This window comes from Zootoca vivipara, chromosome 6 (assembly GCF_965207765.1).
Source record: "Zootoca vivipara chromosome 6, rZooViv2.hap1.1, whole genome shotgun sequence".
In the NCBI taxonomy this organism is placed as follows: domain Eukaryota; kingdom Metazoa; phylum Chordata; class Lepidosauria; order Squamata; family Lacertidae; genus Zootoca; species Zootoca vivipara.
Window position 1 is genome coordinate 71295312 of NC_142589.1, and position 12999 is coordinate 71308310.

The following is a 12999-nucleotide window of genomic DNA, read 5'->3' on the forward strand; positions in this document are numbered from 1 at the left end:
ACCAGGAAATTCCAGAACAACTAACAGGCTCAAGCACTGAGATATCCCACCTGAATAAGCTGAAGAGCCACCACTAATTAAGAAAAGAAATGACCGTAGGAATAAGAAAGCAAATTCAATATGAGTTAAACACAGCCAACATTATGCACTTCCAAAGTCCTTTGGGTCTCAGCCCTCTGAAAACGATGGTTTCTAAAGCTTCTTATGTTTTGGCTGAATTTTGTATTCAACAAGAAGAAAAATATTCTTACCTGTTTACAATGGCTGTAGTGTTCACCCAAACTCTCGCCAGGAGTCCCTCTGCCAATGAGGCTGTCCTGCTCTCTTATCAGAATAGCAACGCTGGGGAGAAGGTTTGCCTGAAATAAATACCTGCAAAAAGCAGAAGTGGTTATGCTTTGCAATCAGTTTTGCAACACCGATGGACCATGAATAGTGAAATGCGTGATGATGGGTTGGGCAAGCAATGGGGCACCGGGGATGGTTGTTTGAGCATCAGAGATGCAGGATTTGTCTCAAATGGTTCTAGGGCAGGGGGGCCAAGCCTCTCCTTGTGGCAGATACATTCCCAGGTGTTTTGGCAACAGGTATATATTCTAAACAGCCCGGAAAATGTCTTTTTAACCTGTCCTCAGTTGGTTAGAGCATGGTGCTGATAACACCAAGGTTGCAGGTTCGATCCCTGTATGGGACACCTGCATGTTCCTGTATTGCAGCGGATGGACTAGATGTTCCTTAGGGTCCCTTCCAGCTCTACAATTATATGATTCTATGATCTAAATGACAGAGACTGTTACACTTGAGTTACTGTTTCTCTTCTGCTTTGAAGTCTCCTGGACTTCCTCTGAAGGCCATCTCACTCCTGCAGTTGTGTGCCAAGTAATAACGAACGAAGGGGAGCAGAGATGGATACTGTACTAGGCTGGGAAAAGACAGGAAATGCAATATCTATTCAGAGGGAATGCAGAGAGAAAAAGGAAAAACTACAGTTTAAGCAAAAGTTTAAGCAAAAGGAGGAAAGACAGTTTATCCATCTTGACCACCACACCCCCACATCAATGGGTTTAAGAGGACATTGCTGTGAGTTCGGATGTGAGAAGGCTTCCGGCCAGTCTAGAGTGGGGTTGCCATATTTCAAAAAGTGAAAATCTGAACACAAAGGTTTTTGGTTTTTTAAAAACTTTTTTGGCAAAATTGCAATTTTTAGAGGAAATCACCAGAAACGACACTGCCAACACGGGTTACCATACGTCCAAATTTCTGCCCAGACACTGCTTCCAGCTGCCGTATTCCGGCTATGTCTGATAAATTCCTGACATTTGGCAACCCTAGGAGATGTGATGTTAAATGCATAATTACACTGAATATGTCAAGATTTCAGTTCTTCTTAAATAGTGACTGTGGAGCAAGGGAACATGATCAGGGTATGGGATGGTGGCACATAGAGAGGAGGGTTTAAACCACCCACCCACCCTGTTCCTGATTAAAATTGCCCCCTGCCAAACTAGATAAATCTGTCTGAATTCACTTTGCTTTTTCAAAGGCATTTCCATCCAATCCCCAGCCATTGCAAATGTGTGCAAAGTGACATTGTTGTTGTTTAGTCGTTTAGTCGTGTGCCACTCTTTGTGACCCCATGGACCAGAGCACGCCAGGCACTCCTGTCTTCCACTGCCTCCCACAGTTTGGTCAGACTCATGTTGGTAGCTTTGAGAACACTGTCCAACCATATCGTCCTCTGTCGTCCCCTTCTCCTTGTGCCCTCCATCTTTCCAAACATCAGGGAGTCTTCTCTTCTCATGAGGTGGCCAAAGTATTGGAGCCTCAGCTTCAGGATCTGTCCTTCCAGTGAGCACTCAGGGCTGATTTCCTTCAGAATGGATACAGTAGGTTTGACCTTCTTGCAGTCTATGGGACTCTCAAGAGGCTCCTCCAGCACCATAATTCAAAAGCATCAATTCTTTGGCGATCAGCCTTCTTTATGGTCCAGCTCTCACTTCCATACATCACTACTGGGAAGACTCAGAAGGGTGGTGGAAATGGGTGATTGACTGACTGATAGCTGTTGATGACCGCAAACGACTGCAAATGGTTTTGCATGAAAAAGCAAGGGTTGAGATGGCTGAAGATCGCTTATCATGTATAATGAGATAAAAATCCGATATCTCTGTTCAAACCAGGTCCCTCCATGGTTTTGAGCTTGGTGATAAGTTGCAATTCAGCAACTTCTCTTTCCAGTCTATTTCTGAAATTCTTTTGTAGTAAGACAGCTACTTTGAGATCTTGTATAGAATGTCCTGGGAGATTGAAGTGTTCTCCTACTGGTTTTTCTGTCTTCTGGTTCCTGATGTCAGATTTATGTCCATTTATCCTTTGGCGTAGGGTTTGGCCTGTTTGTCCAATATAGAGAGCTGAAGGGCACTGTTGGCATTTGATGGCATACACAATGTTAGAGGATGAGCAATTAAATAGTCCTGAGATGGTATGTTGGATGTTGTTGGGGCCAGTAATGGTGTTGTCTGGGTGTATGTGGCAGCAAAGTTGGCATCTGGGTTTATTGCAGGCTCTGGTACCAGTGTCCATGTTAAGTCTGGTGGTTGTATTATTGTGGGTGAGGAGTTGTTTAAGATTGGGTGGCTGTCTGTAGGCAATGAAAGGTCTTCCTCCCAGAGCTTGAGAAAGGGAGCGGTCATTGTCCAGGAGAGGCTGTAGATCTCTGATGATGCGTTGTACTGTTTTAGCTTGGGAGCTGTATGTGATGACTAGTGGTGTTCTGTTATTTTCTTTTTTGGGTCTGTCTTGCAGCAGGTTCTCTCTAGGTATCTGTCTGGCTCTGTTGATCTGTTGTTTAACTTCATCAGGTGGATATTTTAGTTCTAAAAAGGTTTGCTGTAGATCTCTTAGGTGAGATTCTCTGTCTGTAGAGTTGGAACAGATGCGGTTGTAACGTAAGGCCTGGCTGTATACGATGGATTGTTTGGTATGTTTGGGATGGTAGCTAGAAGCATGTAGATATGTTTGTCGGTCAGTTGGTTTTCTGTATAAGGTGGTGTACATGAAATTGGACTCAGACCCCACACAAGCATACAAAAAAGAACTGAACAAGATTATTAAGGAGCTACCCCTACACATCCAAGAACAGATCCTCACAAACACACCAGCGGAACCTCGGCCAGGAACTTTCTATCTTCTACCCAAAATACACAAACCAGGAAACCCAGGACGCCCCATCATCTCAGGTATTGGCACCATTACAGTGGGTGTTTCCGGCTATATGGACTCTGTTCTGAAACCATATGCTATCAGTGCTCCCAGCTACGTACGTGACACCACAGATTTTCTGAGGAAAATACAATATTTGAACAATCTTCCTAACAATACTATACTAGCCACTATGGATGTGGAATCTCTATATACCAACATCCCACACAATGATGGTTTACAAGCCATAAGGAACACCATTTCAGATAAAACCACAGCGGACTTTGCTACCAAACTCTGCCACTTTGTCCTTACCCACAACCACTTCAAATTTGGTGATGACCTGTTCCTCCAGATCAGCGGCACAGCCATGGGCACCCGCATGGCCCCACAGTATGCCAACATCTTCATGGCAGATTTAGAACAACGTTTCCTTAACTCCTACCCACTCAAACCTCTCCTGTACCTGCGATACATTGACGATATTTTTATTATCTGGACACATGGACAACAGACCCTGGAAACCTTCCACCAGACATTCAATGACTTTCACCCCACCATCAACCTAACAATGAACCAATCTATGCAAGAAATACATTTTTTGGACACTACTATAAAAATACAGGATGGACGTATAGACACCACCTTATACAGAAAACCAACTGACCGACAAACATATCTACATGCTTCTAGCTACCATCCCAAACATACCAAACAATCCATCGTATACAGTGGTACCTCGGTTTATGAACACAATTGGTTCCGGAAGTCTGTTCATAAACTGAAGCGTTCATAAACTGAAGCGAACTTTCCCATTGAAAGTAATGGAAAGTGAATTAATCCGTTCCAGACGGTCCGCGGAGTAAGCGTTCATAAACTGAAGCAAACTTTCCCATTGAAAGTAATGGAAAGTGGATTAATCCGTTCCAGACGGGTCCGCGGAGTACTTAAACTGAAGCGTTCATAAACTGAAGCATGGGTGTAATTGGTTCCGGAAGTCTGTTCATAAACTGAAGCGTTCATAAACTGAAGCAAACTTTCCCATTGAAAGTAATGGAAAATGAATTAATCCGTTCCAGATGGGTCCGTGGCGTTCATAAACCGAAAATTCATAAACCGAGGTGTTCATAAACCGAGGTTCCACTGTACAGCCAGGCCTTACGTTACAACCGCATCTGTTCCAACTCTACAGACAGAGAATCTCACCTAAGAGATCTACAGCAAACCTTTTTAGAACTAAAATATCCACCTGATGAAGTTAAACAACAGATCAACAGAGCCAGACAGATACCTAGAGAGAACCTGCTGCAAGACAGACCCAAAAAAGAAAATAACAGAACACCACTAGTCATCACATACAGCTCCCAAGCTAAAACAGTACAACGCATCATCAGAGATCTACAGCCTCTCCTGGACAATGACAGCTCCCTTTCTCAAGCTCTGGGAGGAAGACCTTTCATTGCCTACAGACAGCCACCCAATCTTAAACAACTCCTCACCCACAATAATACAACCACCAGACTTAACATGGACACTGGTACCAGAGCCTGCAATAAACCCAGATGCCAACTTTGCTGCCACATACACCCAGACAACACCATTACTGGCCCCAACAACATCCAACATACCATCTCAGGACTATTTAATTGCTCATCCTCTAACATTGTGTATGCCATCAAATGCCAACAGTGCCCTTCAGCTCTCTATATTGGACAAACAGGCCAAACCCTACGCCAAAGGATAAATGGACATAAATCTGACATCAGGAACCAGAAGACAGAAAAACCAGTAGGAGAACACTTCAATCTCCCAGGACATTCTATACAAGATCTCAAAGTAGCTGTCTTACTACAAAAGAATTTCAGAAATAGACTGGAAAGAGAAGTTGCTGAATTGCAACTTATCACCAAGCTCAAAACCATGGAGGGACCTGGTTTGAACAGAGATATCGGATTTTTATCTCATTATACATGATAAGCGATCTTCAGCCATCTCAACCCTTGCTTTTTCATGCAAAACCATTTGCAGTCGTTTGCGGTCATCAACAGCTATCAGTCAGTCAATCACCCATTTCCACCACCCTTCTGAGTGATCCCCCCTCCCCATCCCCACCCCTCCCCACCCCTTCTCTACATAAGTGCCTGGAAACTTCCATTTCACTGTATCTGAAGAAGTGTGCATGCACACGAAAGCTCATACCAAAATAAAAACTTAGTTGGTCTTTAAGGTGCTACTGAAGGAATTTTTTTATTTTACTTCGATCCAGACCAACACGGCTACCTACCTGTAACCAGTACTGGGAAGACCATAGCTTTAACTATACGGACCTTTGTTGGCAAGGTGATGTCTCTGCTTTTTAAGATGCTGTCTCGGTTTGTCATTGCTTTTCTCCCAAGAAACAGGCGTCTTTTAATTTCGTGACTGCTGTCACCATCTGCAGTGATCAAGGACCCCAAGAAAGTAAAATCTATCACTGCCTCCATGTGTGGTAGTTGGAGCATTCTTTGGCACTGCCCTTCTTTGGGATTGGGATGTAGACTGATCTTCTCCAATCCTCTGGCCATTGCTGAGTTTTCCAAACTTACTGGCATATTGGGTGTAGCACCTTAACAGCATCATCTTTTAAAATTTTAAATAGTTCAGCTGGAATATCATCAGTTCCACTGGCCTTTTTATTAGCAGTGCTTTCTAAGGCCCATTTGACTTCACTCTCCAAGATGTCTGGCTCAAGGTCAGCAACCACACTACCTGGGGTGTATGAGACCTCCATATCTTTCTAGTATATCTGGGATTAGGGGTCCAGAAGTTTAAGCTTCATTAATTTCCACCCCTGCTTCCTAGGACAATTGCATAAAATTTGGCTGAAGACCACAGGTTGGGATAGGAGGTGCAAGTGTTTGTTTGTTTAGTTTATTGCGGCCATTGGCCCATATCAAAAACAGAAACAGAAACAAACAATTCATCATACATTAATCACAGCAAAACAGTTTTCCAATTTGGGAGTGCCAAATTTAAAATAACCCATTAATAACATTTGTTTCATTTAAATTAACCCATATGCTGGATAAATAATCCGTCTGAGAACTTAATTTAAATCATCACAAAAATCTAATACGCATCATGTTTAGTTCCCCTTAATGATTCTTGGTTTTGACAAAACTATCGAGGATGTGCAGCGTTCCATTTCTTTTCTTATGAAATAAAACATTAGAGGTGCAAGTGTCTTATTTTGCTGTTCTGGTTGTGTGTGTGTGTGTGTGTGTCCCTTTTTAATTGTTTCCTTCTTTTTTTGCAAACCACCCTGGGAATATAACTGACGGTTGGTATGAAAATATCATCACGTGCCCCCAAATTTCCAAGCGGCAAGAGATTTCAGGAGTACCAGAGCTTACCCAGGATTTGGTTCCGTTGGAATGAAGATCGGTGGAGAGAGATGTGGCTGCTTTAGGATATACTGTACTGTATTGTTTTCTTTGCACATTTATACAACCTGAGCATAGGATAGAGGGACTTGCAGAATTAAAACTCCAACAGAGCTTTCTCTTCCATTAGGTTTCCAGGGAAGCTTTGGGTCTAGCAAAGAGGAAGACATGCCTCCATGTCTCCAGCTTCTGGCATCTGCCAAACTCACACAAAATCTCTATTTTACGAGGTGGTGTTGCATCCATCTAGTGGAGGTGTGGGGTTACCCCATTTGTCTCTATGGCAACAGAGTAGCCTCATTCTAAAGTAAATGGAAACATGCTTATCTGGCCACCTAAGGCCATGACCCAACAAAGGAACAGGTTGGGCTGGTTTCCTTTTACAGATTTTACCCCAGGGGTCAGCAACTTTTTTCAGCCGTGGGCCAGTCCACCGTCCCTCAGACCATGTGGTGGGCCAGACTATATTTTGGAGAAAACAATAAACGAATTCCTATGCCCCACAAACAACCCAGAGATGCATTTTAAATAAAAGGACGCATTCTACTTATGTAAAAACATGCTGATTTCCAGACCATCCACGTGCCTGATTGAGAAGGCGATTGGGCTGCATCTGGCCCCTGGGCCTTAGGTTGCCTACCCCTGTTTTACCCTCACCAACACAAGATTGGAAAGGCATACCTGCCAAGTCTCCCGCTGAAAAATGCAGGATCGGCAGTGGCGCGGCACCGGAAGTTGCGTAGAAGGAACTTCCGGGGCCACTCTTCCCATGTGTGGGCACCGGAAATCGGGCAGACCGGCACCGGAAGTCGCTTCTACGTGTGCCCAGCGACCATCTTGGTGATGGCCGCCACCATGTGGCCACCACCAAGATAGCCGCCGGGCATGCATAGAAGCGACTTCTGATGCCGCTCTGCCCGATTTCCAGTGCCCACACATGGGAAGAGCGGCACCCAAAATGGAGGCTCCCTGGCAGGTAGGAAATCTGAGGGATTTCCGGGATTTTTCTCCATTCGGGAGAAGAAGCGGGAAACGGATTAAAATCTGGAGGTTTCCCACGAAAAATGGGATACTTGGCAGCTAAGTGGAAAGGGCCTGCACTTATCATCCAGAATGACATCCCAAATCGGGTAATCTGATGGAAAGCAGAGGTGCAGTGGTAAAACTTGAAATGCAGGGCTTCATCATGACAGCCTGCAAAGCAAAGCTATGTTTCCCAGGAGACTTTTTCCCAAAAATGCAAGTCCCATAGATAGCCATAGCTATAACCATAGACAGTGCTTTTTTTTCTTTAAAAAATGTTTAGGGGTACTCTCATTTTGACTCAAGAAAATCACCATTTCATAGTTCAAACTGGGAAAAATAAATACAGTAAATGGACAAAAGTACAAAGATTCACAAAGTGTTTAGGGGTATGCGTCCCCCTGCATCCCCCCAGAAAAAAATCACTGACCATAGATATAGCCTTAGATATAGTCATAGATACATGCACACACACACACACACACACACACACACACACACTAGACAGCAGCAGTACATGACGTAATACCCAATTTATTAGGAACAGCATGACTGCAATCTTATAAACATAGTTTCCTGGGAGTACATTCCACTGAACTCAGCAGTGCATACTTCATAGCTGTATTTGTGAAACTCAATGAGTTTTAACAAAAGATCTTCAGTCAGCTGAAATGCCGCTTTTAACTTATAATTAGAAATGCAAACCGTCTTTCAATGAACTGTTATCATCTGATCTGCTAATGCATTAGGGGGCAATCTTTTTGGCCCCAAGGGTCACTTGAAGCAGTGGCTGCAACACACACACACGTTTATGTGATTTTAATTTGTTTAAAACTGTTTTAAATATTGTGCAACACTGTGTTTTAAGATTAATATGGTGTTTTAATTGTTGTAACCTGCCGTGAGACTTTAGGGTGAAAGGTGACTCATAAATTGTAATATAACAACAACAACAACAACAACAACAACAACAACAACAACAACAACAACAACAACAACTCATCGACCCTCATTCACACAAGCATACAGATGCACAAACATGGAGAGACAGACAGGGATGCTCGTCTCAGCATGCCAATCTCACCATTAAAACCAAACACTCCAAGCATACCAAAGTACTATTACAGTGGGCTGTTGATGCACAATTTAAATTGAGAGAGAGGCATAAAGGAGTGGCCCTCTCTACACTCCTGTTTCTCCATCAAAATCACATCTGTGTTGGGATGGATCTCATGGATCTCATGGAGATACAGATGTGCAGGGCCAGGGCTTGCCCAAGACCATACCTGCCAAGTCTCCCACTGAAAAATGTGGGATCAGCAATGGCGTGGCACCGGAAGTTGCGTAGAAGCAACTTCTGGGGCCGCTCTTCCCATGTGTGGGTACCGGAAATCGGGCAGAGCGGCACCGGAAGTTGCTTCTACACATGCCCGGCGGCCATCTTGGTGGTGGCCACATGGCGGCGACCATCTTGGTGACGGCCGCCGCTGTGCGGTCACCGCCAAGATGGCCGCTGGGCATGCGTAGAAGCGACTTCTGGTGCCGCTCTGCCCTGTTTCCGGTGCCCACACATGGGAACAGCGGCACCCAAAATGGAGACTCCCTGGCAGGTAGGAAATCCAGGGGATTTCCGGGATTTTTCACCATTTGGGAGAACAGCGGGAAACGAATTAAAATCCGGGGGTTTCCCGCAAAAAATGGGATACTTGGCAGCTAAGCCCAAGACATATTGGCACCCAGAGGTCAAGGAAGTTTTGGCCCCCCAGTCTAGTTTTTGAGGGGGCCAGGCCCCCTTAATTGTCAGAGAGTGTTTGGCTCTGCCTCTTAGCTCCTTGCAATGTTGCACACATGATGTCAGGACATCACATCAGGCCCCCTCAATCAGCTAGAGAAGATGTCACCTCTATTGGCACCTGAGGCACACCACAAAATGGTTCTCCTCTTCCCCACCACGAAAGAAGGGGTTAGTGAAGATCTACATGAGGAACAATGGGGGAATGAAGATCTACATTAAGACGTGGACTGTGCCTATGGATCCTGCCACCTGAGGCAACCACCTTCCTTTGTCTCATGGGTGGGCCATCACTGTGCAGGGCAAGTCATCTTGATGTGTTTATCCCTTCCTTATTATGCAAAAACCCCTTTGTTCCCAGACCTGCATTTAGCAGGGACAGTGGTGCTTGCTGGATTGAGAACACCAGAAGGGAGGCTAAAGCCCAATGTAGACAAGAGTCCATTCGTAGAACTGGAGCGGTCAGGAGCGTCTTAGCCATAGAGGCTTGTGATGCGGGGAACCACGACGCAGGGCGCTGAACGGCGCTGGAGGGTGCCATGGAAGAGGTCTGGGGGCCACAGCTCAGTAGGGGCGGCAGGAGGAGGCAGAGAGCTGGGCTGCTATTGGTCTGGAAGATGGCAGAGAAGGAGTCTTGCCATGCTCACCTCCTTTTCTGATGGTCTTCTGCATAGTCACCCACTGTCAGGGAGTGGGCAGAGGAGGAATGGTGGAGACCGCCTCCCCAGCCTGACCCTTCCAGAGTAGAAGAAGACAGTTCAAAATTACAACAGGGGTTTGAGGGAGATCACAGCTCAGAGGACATGTGGTTTATATATTTATGTATGTGTTTGCCTGGTACATTTATGAACATTTATTTTATATTTTAGACCTTATAATTCTCATAGCAGTCTGCATTATTACATGCACACAAGTACCCTGTTTCCCCTATTTTAAGACGTAGTCATAAAATAAGTCATAGTAGGATTTTTAAGCATTCAAGGAATATAAGCCATACCCCGAAAATAAGACATAGTGATAGGCGCAGCAGCAATGCCGGCCGTGGCAGGAGGAGGGGGGTATTATTATCCCCTGAAAATAAGCCAATTTTTTTTGAGGGAAAATAAATATAAGACAGTGTCTTATTTTCGGAGAAATGCGGTAGACTCCTTGGGGAACAGCCATGGCTCAGTGGTAGAGAAACAAGTTTTGTATCTACAGATGAAGTGCAGTATACAAATTTAATAAATAATAATAAGATTATTTTAAAATGATGGTAAATCCTTGTTTTAGGAGTACTTCTCAAACAGCAGGTGTAAATGACACAGACCCCACCCCATAGTATCTGAATAAATAGCTCACTGACCATGTAAGAGTTTTCAAAACTATTTGGGCATAGATGGGCAGCTCAACAAGAACACATGGCAGGAAAATTATATGTCGCACTCAAATGTTAATGAGTTTCTTCCAAGCAAAAGGTTATAATTTCATCCCTGCTGTGCTTGACGTTTTTAAGGTTAAACCTTCAGCTCAATAATTTTATGGGATTCAGATTTGGGCTGGAGCCAATTCATGCCCACTGGAAGTTGTACAGTCTGAATTCTTCAGGCAAATTTTCCCTGAACCAGGATATGTTTTGAATGCATCTTTGTGACTTGACGCAGATCTCCCCTCTATTTTCATCCATGCCTGGCTCAGGACATTTAAAGATAGATACTGAATTGGTTCCCCTCCCTACTGGCTTCCTTCCTTTAGTTCTGCTTCATTTGCATGAAATCAGTTGGATGAAAGCCATCGGTTTAAGATTATGCCCTTTGGACTTTTCACTATAACAGTTTAATAAGCTGAGGTCTCAGCGAAGCAAAAGATGTAAGGAGACAATGCCTATTTGATAATGAACAACAACCAGCCTGCAATGAGAAAACTGTGCCCCTGGTATGATTGTTCTCCAACTTTTCCATACAATGGCATCTTATCTACAGCATCCAACTATTCTAAAATATTGAAGAGCTCTCTCAAGTTCGCAGTTTTAATGTGCCGCTCTCAGCAGTACTTGAGGGCTGTTTTAAGAGAACTCCATTTCAGAATCGCATGTGTTCATGCAGAGATGGTAATACTGAAATACCAGCTCCCGTATTGCTGTTTTGCTCCTTTCGCAGAGATTTGTGTGGAGAGTTAATCACCCCATTATCATCATCTCACCTGTGGTGTTCAGCTGATTCTTTATGTGACTTTTCTCCTTGCAGATCCAGATAAGCCGGTGACTGCAAAGACTGCAAATTTTCTAGTGGCAGCTGTTAAAAGAAGGGCCACAACGAGTTTTAATGTGTGTAATTTTTAATTTAATATTGCAGATGAATTTGCCTATTTGGGCTCATTGGGAATAGACCCTGATGTTGGGAAAGATTGAGGGCACTAGGAGAAGGGGACGACAGAGGATGAGATGGTTGGACAGTGTTCTCGAAGCTACGAACATGAGTTTGACCAAACTGCGGGAGGCAGTGGAAGACAGGAGTGCCTGGCGTGCTATGGTCCATGGGGTCACAAAGAGTCGGACACGACTAAACGACTAAACAACAACAACAAATCCCAGAGCAAATCCCCAGAAGCAAATTTAGTCCACGTTGCTCAAGAGGTTTGCTTCAAAAAGTGCATCATGCATGTATATAACATTCCCCTTTCCCTAATTTTCACACACACACCCAAATAACCCAAGGCATAGGCAATTTTTTTTCACACCAGTGACTTGTGATATCATCCAGTAAAGCAATTTTAATCAAACTCTGAGGTGTCGTAACTATTTTTTTAAATAAAAAATGTGGTGATCTGTTGTCGAACAACCCCATTGCAGACCCATCAAGTGTTCCTATTTTCCAGGGACGTCCCTGATTTAGAGAAGCCATCCCGGTTTCTGACCAATCCTGAAATGTTGGAGGGTATGGAGAAAATGTTGGGTGGTATGGAGTTATCCGACCCCTGAGCTGTCTGAAGGCAATCCTGTATAGGGTATTTTGTTTAATGTCTCATTATGTTTTTATATATGTTGGAAGCTGCCCAGAGCGGCTGCGGCAATCCATTCAGATGTGTGGGGTATAAATAGTAAAACTATCATTGTGGAATGGGGCGTCCCTATTTTCATCAGAGATGAAATGTTGGAAGGTATGCCATTGAAGAAAATAACAGTGGTTACCCCAACCTTGCTGCTGGCTGCGAAGGGGTCCCCAATATCACTTCAAGTTTCAGGGATCCCAATTTAACGTAGGTCTGCCACTGCTAAGAAGAAAACAAAGATTGCCCACCCCTGTCCTAACTCATTGCTTTCTGTCTTTCCTGGAAGCAGTAGCAGAGCATATGCCCACACTGCTCAAGGTGGGCGCACTCCCAAGGGGGGTGTGGTGTGGAGGGTGCCCTCCCAGGTGCGTGGCGCACGCACCCTGCAGCCAGGGGCAGAGTGGCCCACTTATGGGGCCGGAGCGAGCTGCCCATGGCAGACATTCGGCGTGCCGCCTGTCCGCAACTCCCTAGCTTCCCCCAAGCTGTCAAAATGAAGGGGGAAGGGGGGAATGCCACCGGCAAAGCGGC

At 44.6% G+C, this 12999-nt stretch overlaps 1 protein-coding gene across 4 annotated transcripts in view; it reads right to left on the reverse strand.

The window, feature by feature from the left end:
• The window catches only part of LOC118087913 (sialic acid-binding Ig-like lectin 13), a 33926-nt gene extending 32903 nt beyond the window's left edge, over nucleotides 1-1023 (reverse strand). For all 4 annotated transcript variants that reach the window (XR_004692879.3, XM_088672583.1, XM_035120982.3 and 1 more), the window contains exon 1: nucleotides 252-1023. The gene's annotated coding sequence lies outside the window, so the exon portion shown is untranslated. The remainder of the gene's footprint in view (nucleotides 1-251) is intronic.
• Between the last annotated feature and the right edge of the window lie 11976 nt (nucleotides 1024-12999).